This window comes from Lathyrus oleraceus, chromosome 1 (genome assembly GCF_024323335.1).
Source record: "Lathyrus oleraceus cultivar Zhongwan6 chromosome 1, CAAS_Psat_ZW6_1.0, whole genome shotgun sequence".
Lineage (NCBI taxonomy): Eukaryota > Viridiplantae > Streptophyta > Magnoliopsida > Fabales > Fabaceae > Lathyrus > Lathyrus oleraceus.
This window is the reverse complement of record NC_066579.1, coordinates 199,537,299-199,547,106: the sequence shown is the minus strand read 5'-3', so window position 1 is coordinate 199,547,106 and position 9,808 is coordinate 199,537,299.

The following is a 9,808-nucleotide window of genomic DNA, read 5'->3' as shown; positions in this document are numbered from 1 at the left end:
TCGCACCTCGAAAAAAAATGGGGATACGACTTCAAAGCGAAGCGCGATCGCACGCTCGCAATGATGGACTGAACAGAGTCGCCACCGAACTTTATTTATTCCTAAAAAGGAAAGGGGAAATATCGATAAAACCCAAGACAAAGGATAAGATATGGTCATCGCAACCAATATCAGGGTTCGGGAGTCGGTTACGCAAGGGGAAGGTATTAGCACCCCTCACGTCCGTTGTACTCAACGGGAACCATTAGGTCAGTTGTGTGCGTTAATGTTAGTTTGAAATATTAGGCTTTTCAAATTATTAGGTGGGAAAGAAAAGAAGGATGAGAAGAGATGTTTTTGGATTTTTTAACGAAGGACTAAACCTAAGTTTTTTATTAATGGGCCTGACAAGATTTATAAATCCTGCTCCTACGTATCTCAAAAGAGAAATCAAGGCTTACGTAGTTCTGGGTAGAAAAATGTTTGTTTGTTGGTCGATTTTAGCGAAAGCTACTTTGTGTCAAATCGACGAAAACATTGTTGGACTACCCAAAACAGGTGGAAAAACATTGCCTTGCATTGTTTTGAAACAAAGTACCTTTCATTTGGAAAAAGGTTTAAGGGACAATCGCACGGCGGCGAGGAAAAAAAAGTTGATTGGTTTGATGTGTTTTGAATAATGGCGAGAACTTGGATGAGCGAGATATACATCTCGAATCCTAGCCTCAGGAGTGCACGGTATACACCATGTTCCATTTCCATCTTTATTGGCAAAAGTGTTTGCTAGAGATTAAGTATTTTTAGGTTTGATTGAGAAAAGGTTTGAAGAAACCGCATTGACAATTTTAGACGATGGCGAGAGCTAAGATAGGCGAGACATACGTCTCGAATCTTAATCTCAGGAGTGCATGGTATACACCATGTTCCATTTCCACCTTTATTGAGAAAGTGTTAAATAAGAATTAGGTATTTTGAGTTTTGTTGTAAAAAATGACTTGACACTAGATCAAGTATTGATGGACGTTTTAAGAGAAATTTGAATGAGTGTTTGAGAGAAAACAAAGTGGATAAATTTGGATGATGGCGAGAGCTAGGATTGGCGAGATATACATCTCGAATCCTAGTCTCAGGAGTGTGTGGTATACACCACGTTCCATTTCCATCTTTATTGAAAAAGTCTTAACTATAAATTAATATTTTTTGAGTTTTTTTATTATGAAAATGGCTTGACGTTGGATCAAGCATTTGGTGAAAGTTTGAAAGGAATGGAATAAAATGAGAGGAAGAAAAGGATTGATTTGTTTATTGAGAAAATACTCGACATTGGATCGAGTCTTATTTTTGATCTTTTTGAAATTGCTGATTTTATTCTTGTGTTAGTAGCTAACTAAACAGTCAAAGAAATAAAACAGTAAAATTATTACACATCTGGGGAGTGGGGTACATTTTGTCAAATGGGGACTCAAAATACTGGAATATTTAAACCGGACCCAAACAACAAATAATGCAATTCATGAGTGTAAGTGCAAGAGAACCGGCTCATTGTAAGAAAGCCCAAGAGTAAGCCATGTGAAAATAACACAACAAGTTATATTTACAAGACACTTAAAAATAAAATCGAAAAAAGGATAAAATCGGGATTTGCACGGATGGAAATTGAGGAACACACAAAAACCTAAATAATGTGCTCAAAGCCGGTTTGCACATATTGACAACAATTGAAATGTCATATGCGATTAATCGAAACGCGGCGAAATACTATCAATATATCGATAAAAATAATCATGGATAAATAACAAGAAAATTGTCAAGTCCATAAATTAAAAATCGATGTTTAACATTAAAATCAACAAGTGTTTTAAAAAAAAGAGAAAAAATAAAAATAAAAAATAAATAAAAGATTTAAAATAATAGAAAAAAAATGGTAATAATAATAAAAACTAGTAGAAGATAAAAGGTATGTAAAATTGAGAAAACAAAGAATCGAACCGAGAACCTAGGGTTTACTGAAGCAGCACTTTACCAACTCAACCAGATAAACATCCTTGTTATATAATTTCAAAAGCTAATACATATTTATTCCAATACTACTAGGTCATGTATGAACCTGTTTTGGAAGAATCTTTTTCTTTGATTATTCCAATGTCATCAAGTCATGTATGAACTTGTTGTGGAAATTTTCTCAAAGTATTCAAGTTTGTCATCAGGTCATGTATGAACCTGTTGATATACTCCTTTTTGAATTTTTCTGAGTTTGTTAGGTCATGTCTGAACCTGCTGTCAGAACTTCTTGTTTTTCTCCAGCATTGTGAGGTCATGTATAATATCGTTGCTGTTGAGCTTTTATTCCAATTTTACCAGGTCATGTATGAACCTGTTGCTGAACTTTTTGTTCCAATGTTGTCAAGTCATGTATGAACTTGTTGTGGAAATTTTCTCAAAAGTATTCAAGTTTGTCATCAGGTCATGTATGAACCTGTTGATATATTCTTTTTGATTTTTTTGTTTGTTGTCAAGTCATGTTTGAACTTGCTGTCAGAAATTCTTGATATTCCCCAACATTGTCAGGTCATGTATGAACCTATTGTTGAGCTTTCATGCCAGTATTACCAGGTCATGTATGAACCTGTTGTTGAGCTTTCATGCCAGTATTACCAGGTCATGTATGAACCTGTTTTGAAGAATCTTTCTCTATGATTGTTTCAGTGTTATCAGGTCATGTATGAACCTGTTGTAGAAATTTTTCTTATTTGGATTGAGTAAGTCATGTGTGAACTTACTGCCGAAATCTCTTGTATTCTAAGTGTCGTTCATCGAGTTTCACTTTGAGTACTCTCTAGTGTGTGTCTGATTCCCCCAGCATGATTGTTTTCCCCAGCAGAGTCGCCATCTGTCGCACCTCGAAAAAATGGGGATACGACTTCAAAACGAAGCGCGATCGCACGCTCGCAATGATGGACTGAACAGAGTCGCCACCGAACTTTATTTATTCTTAAAAAGGAAAGGGGAAATATCGAGAAAACCCAAGACAAAAGAAAGGATAAGATATGGTCATCGCAACCAATATCAGGGTTCGGGAGTCGATTACGCAAGGGGAAGGTATTAGCACCCCTCACGTCCGTTGTACTCAACAGGAACCATTAGGTTAGTTGTGTGCGTTAGTGTTAGTTAAAATATTAGGCTTTTCGAATTTATTAGGTGGGAAAGAAAGAATATAAGAGGGAAGATGTTTTTGGATTTTTGACGAAGGACTAAACCTAAGTTTTTTATTAATGGGCCTGACAAGATTTATAAATCCTGCTCCTACGTATCTCAAAAGAGAAATCAAGGCTTACGTAGTTCTGGGTAGAAAAATGTTTGTTTGTTGGTCGATTTTAGCGAAAGCTACTTTGTGTCAAATCGACGAAAACATTGTTGGACTACCCAAAACAGGTGGAAAAACATTGCCTTGCATTGTTTTGAAACAAAGTACCTTTCATTTGGAAAAAGGTTTAAGGGACAATCGCACGGCGGCGAGGAAAAAAAAGTTGATTGGTTTGATGTGTTTTGAATAATGGCGAGAACTTGGATGAGCGAGATATACATCTCGAATCCTAGCCTCAGGAGTGCACGGTATACACCATGTTCCATTTCCATCTTTATTGGCAAAAGTGTTTGCTAGAGATTAAGTATTTTTAGGTTTGATTGAGAAAAGGTTTGAAGAAACCGCATTGACAATTTTAGACGATGGCGAGAGCTAAGATAGGCGAGACATACGTCTCGAATCTTAATCTCAGGAGTGCATGGTATACACCATGTTCCATTTCCACCTTTATTGAGAAAGTGTTAAATAAGAATTAGGTATTTTGAGTTTTGTTGTAAAAAATGACTTGACACTAGATCAAGTATCAAGCTGATCCCGTATCGTGCTCATGTTGTGAAGATGATAGAATACTTTGACGATATCACTTTCCATCACATCCCAAGAGTAGAGAATCAAGTGGCTGACGCTTTGGCAACATTAGCATCCATGTACCAAGTCAGATTCCATAATGAAGCTCCACTTATTCGAATCGAGCGAAGAGATGAGCCTGCCTACTGTTAATTGATTGAAGAAGAAACTGATGGTAAACCATGGTTTCATGACATCAAGCGATATCTTTTAAGTCAAGAGTATCCAGAAGATGCTACATTGTTGGATAACAAAACTCTGAGGAGGTTATCGTCCAAATTCTTTTTGAGCAATGATGTGCTTTACAAGAGAAACCATGACATGGTTCTGCTCAGATGCGTGGATAGACACGAAGTGGACATGTTAATCAAGGAGGTTCATGAAGGATCCTTTGGGACCCATGCCAATGGACATGCCATGGCCAAGAAGATTTTGAGAGCTGGCTATTACTGGTTAACCATGGAGTCTGATTGTTTCAGCTATGCAAGAAAATGTCACAAATGCCAAATTTATGCTGATAAGGTGCATGTGCCGCCAACACTGTTGAATGTTTTGACATCACCTTGGCCTTTCTCAATGTGGGGCATCGACATGATTGGTGCTATAGAACCTAAGGCTTCCAATGGTCACCGCTTCATCCTGGTTGCCATCGATTACTTTACTAAATGGGTAGAGGCTGCTTCCTACGCCAATGTGACGAGACATGTGGTTGCTCGCTTCATCAAGAAGGAGATTATCTGTCGCTATGGAATCCCAAGCAAGATCATCACCGACAACGGTTCAAACTTGAACAACAAGACAATGACAGAATTATGTGAGAGTTTCAAGATTGACCACCATAATTCTTCCCCATACCGTCCAAAGATGAACGGTGCTGTTGTAGCTGCCAACAAAAATATCAAGAAGATCTTGCAAAAGATGGTGAAAACTTATAAGGATTGGCACGAGATGCTACCCTTTGCTTTGCATGGATACCGGACCTCAGTCCGCACTTCAACAGGGGCAACCCCATTCTCCTTAGTGTATGGGATGGACGCAGTTCTCCCAGTCGAAGTGGAGGTACCTTCAACGAGAATATTGATGGAAGCCAAGTTGGACGAAGCTGAATGGATCCAAAATAACTATGATCAACTTAATCTCATTGATGAGAAGCGTATGACCGCTCTGTGCCATGGACAATTGTACCAGCAACGAATCAAGAAGGCATTTGACAAAAAGGTCCGTCCTCGAGAGTTCAAGGAAGGAGATCTCATGCTCAAGAAGATCTTGCCAGTACACAAAGATTCACGTGGGAAGTGGACTCCCAACTATGAAGGCCCATACGTTGTAAAGAGAGCATACTCTGGAGGTGCTCTATTTCTCACAACTATGGATGGCGAAGAGCTCAGTCACCCTGTGAACTCTGATGCAGTCAAAAGATACTATGCCTGACAAATCCCGGTGGACTGAAAACCCGAAAGGGCGGTCCAGGCAAAAGTTAGGGATAAAAAAAATGGTAGCTCGCTAAGTCGAAAACCTGAAAGGGCGACTTAGGCAAAAAGGAGCGTCCCAGTGGATTGAAAACCCAAAAGGGCGATCCAGGCAAAAATTAGGGACAAAAGGCATAGACTGCATCGGTTTGTCACTGATCAACACAGAAGAGCAAAAAAATGAAAGATCAATCTAGTTACTCCCTTCATAAGCGAGGTCTCATGGAGTCATTGTTATTAGGGATAGCAGTAGTCATTGTGATTCAATGTAAACCTTTCCCTATTGCCATTTTCAAATTTGTAAAATTCCATGGAGCTACGCCATTTGTGTGCTACCATTCTTGAATAAATACAAGTTTGCCCATCAAATTCTATCATTTGCTGTTTTTCTCTGATTTTCTTTGTTATGCAAAATGTCATTTATTTGTTAATAATGAAATTTTGAACTCAAAAAAAGAATTTTTCAACATATTGAGAAACACAATTTTGCTTTGACATGTGGAAATATTAAAAGGAAATCTTTCGTCTTTCCCCGCAAGTCTCAAGTTGCAAGACTCCCCTTGGATGATCAACATCTATCTCCAGAGTGCACAAATTTATCATTCTCTAGAAGGATTATTGGGCCAGTTGTAACTGTTCAGCTTGATAAATCCTCCTTTGATGCATTTACTCACTCCTTTGGTTGAGTTATTGGTGTTGAAGATTCAGTACCTCCATAAAGCTTTCCCTAATGTGCAGTCTGTATATTGTCAGCATTTGCATTTCATATATCATGCATAAAAGAAAATTCAAACCATGCATAACCGAAATATACTTCGGGCTCATTTTGCATTGACCCAGGTCTTGTTGTTGATCTTATATCTTTTAACCTCTAATTCCAATTTGAATTTGGTGCCCTTAAACCATCATCTGGTTTTCGCAGTCATTCTCAAGTCCAATTGTTGTTGGCAGAAATCTGTTAAAAGCTGGTTGTAATCCATTTGCTTACAGTCAAAGTCCAATTGTTGTTGGCACCTATCCGTTAAAGTTTGGTTGTGATCCATTACTTACGGTCGAAAGTCCATTTGTTGTTGGCACGTACAGAGATTTTGAATACCTTGTCTTTCCTGATGGTTCCGTGAAAGTCATGTATGACTTATCATCTTGAGGAATTTCCAGAAGCTTGGAGGTTTTTCGTGTTAGAAAACTCCAATGATGTTGCTTTGTTTGTTTTCCAATATCAGCAGGTCATGTATGAATCTGTTGTTGAAGTTTTCTTTGGGTTTTTGTTTAGTGCTATTCAGGTCATGTATGAACCTGTTGTTGAACTTTCATTCCAGTATTGTCAGGTCATGTATGAACCTGTTGTTGAACTTTCATTCCAGTATTGTCAGGTCATGTATGAACCTGTTGTTGAACTTTCATTCCAGCGATGTCAGGTCATGTATGAACCTGTTAATTGAATACTCTTTGAATAGTCAAGTGTTGTCAGGTCACGTATGAACCTGTTGTTGAAAATTCTTTGAACGTTCCTGTTTTGTCAGGTCATGTATGAACCTGCTATTCAGCTTTTATTTCAGTATTACCAGGTCATGTATGAACCTGTTGCTGAACCTTTTGTTCCAATGTTGTCAAGTCATGTATGAACTTGTTGTGGAAGTTTTCTCAAAAGGTTCAAGTTTGTCATCAGGTCATGTATGAACCTGTTGATATACTCTTTTCGAATTTTTCTGAGTTTGTTAGGTCATGTCTGAACCTGCTGTCAAAAAAATTCTTTGATTGCCTCAGCATTGTGAGGTCATGTATGAACCCGTTACTGTTGAGCCTTTATTCCAATACTACTAGGTCATGTATGAACCTGTTTTGGAAGAATATTTTTCTTTGATTATTCCAATGTCATCAAGTCATGTATGAACTTGTTGTGGAAATTTTCTCAAAGTATTCAAGTTTGTCATCAGGTCATGTATGAACCTGTTGATATACTCTTTTTTGAATTTTTCTGAGTTTGTTAGGTCATGTCTGAACCTGCTGTCAGAACTTCTTGTTTTTCTCCAGCATTGTGAGGTCATGTATAATATCGTTGCTGTTGAGCTTTTATTCCAATTTTACCAGGTCATGTATGAACCTGTTGCTGAACTTTTTGTTCCAATGTTGTCAAGTCATGTATGAACTTGTTGTGGAAATTTTCTCAAAAGTATTCAAGTTTGTCATCAAGTCATGTATGAACCTGTTGATATATTCTTTTTGATTTTTTTGTTTGTTGTCAAGTCATGTTTGAACTTGCTGTCAGAAATTCTTGATATTCCCCAACATTGTCAGGTCATGTATGAACCTATTGTTGAGCTTTCATGCCAGTATTACCAGGTCATGTATGAACCTGTTTTGAAGAATCTTTCTCTATGATTGTTTCAGTGTTATCAGGTCATGTATGAACCTGTTGTAGAAATTTTTCTTATTCGGATTGAGTAAGTCATGTGTGAACTTACTACCGAAATCTCTTGTATTCTAAGTGTCGTTCATCGAGTTTCACTTTGAGTACTCTCTAGTGTGTGTCTGATTCCCCCAGCATGATTGTTTTCCCCAGCAGAGTCGCCATCTGTCGCACCTCAAAAAAATGGGGATACGACTTCAAAACGAAGCGCGATCGCACGCTCGCAATGATGGACTGAACAGAGTCGCCACCGAACTTTATTTATTCCTAAAAAGGAAAGGGGAAATATTGGTGGAACCTCAAACCTGAAGAATTGCATCCTTATCCTTAAGCTTCTGAAGAAGCTTCTCACGCTCACGAACCCAAGCATGCGAACAATCTTTGTCTCTTAACTCCTCTACTCCTTAATTAGGGAGGGTTGAAGGCCCAACCATAACCATAAGGTTAGGTCTCGGATACTCATACGGCATGCGGTACTCGAGGTCTCTCTTCCTTACCCAAGAGGTGTAAGGCTCCAAAGCAACCCAGTTCTTCAGACCAAGCTCATTCCTCCCTTTCCTATGAACCTTGCGCCAGGCGTGGACCATCCTATCCTTCAGGTTTTGGGGATCTTTACCCTCTTGAAAGAATAAGCCTTCCAATAAAATGTTGTTTGGTTTATCCTTTAAGGGGAACCCAAGCTGACGGCGAGCCAAAGCAGGGTTGTAGTTAATTCCACCACATGTACCAAGAAGAGGTACATTGGAGAACTCACCACAAGAATCAATAATTGTAATGCCATCGCACTTTTATTTGTCCAAAGGAAAGGATAAAAAGCGAACAAAAGCCAAGTAAGAAGTTTTTCAAATCGAAAACTAATAAAAATTTCAGAGATCTAGGTAAGGGGGTTGGTTATGAAATGGGAAGGTTTTACGCACCCAAAACATCCTTAGTACTCTAAGGGAACCCTTTTTGCAAATATGTGTTGTAGGTTGGTATTTGTGAAAAGATTTGTGCAAAAGATTGGAGGGATGAGAAGATAATAGATTATATTTACAAATTTTGTTGTTTGAATGGATGAACCCATTGCCTACGTACCATCACAAAGGAGGATCAAAACCTCGTAGTTAATGGTAAAAATTTCAAAGATTGGTGAATTGATTTTGATCAAAAGCCTTAAGGTATTTTGTTATCAAAGGGAGAAAACACAACTTAAACCAACAATCCACCATGTGAGGAAGGCTTCAACATGCTAGTGAGGGGTTAACCCTATAATAAGCATGGAAGGCTTATAATCCAACACTAAGGATGAGGTGAAATTTACATCAACCGCTATGATAACTCAAACCTATGACTAATGTTTTTGAAAAGGTTTTAACAAGTGGCCATTGGAACCACAAAAACAACTTGAAATTAGTTATATTTAGAAGTTAAATTTACTTACAAAATGAGGTCAAAGTTGGATTAAAGTTTATTTACAACGATTATTTATGAAAATGGTTTTGAAAAGTCAAAGGCCTAAGGCCTAGGTTTCTAATTTGAAATAAAGTCAAAGTTTTGAAAATGATTTTTGGCTTGGTTAGAATGGGGAGAAGAGAGAAGGGCTATTCCTAAAGCATATAAAGATAAGAGGGGAGAGAAAACCCTTGGAGTTCCTTTTCTTGGGGTCATAGAGATGACTCAAGATGTTCATTTCCTTTGTATTTAGCACATAAACAAGCAATCAAGAATTCAAGCTCCTAAGATCTTCATTTGTCTTGGCTCTTAACTTGGCTACTCATGACAATGGTCCTCTTTTCACAATCTTAAGATGAGGTTCCTATCACACAAAATCTCACATCAAGAAGCTCACAACATAATAAAGGGAATGGACAAAGAATAAGTTTAAGGAGAAGTTCTTTGAGATAAACTTTGAATTTTAGCATTCTAAAGGCATGAGGCCTAATTGCTCTTCAACAAATTTTGCATTCTAAAGGCATGAGGCCTAGTTGCTCTTGAACTCCTTTAAGCATGGGTAAATCCTAATTCTAAGTCCTTTCT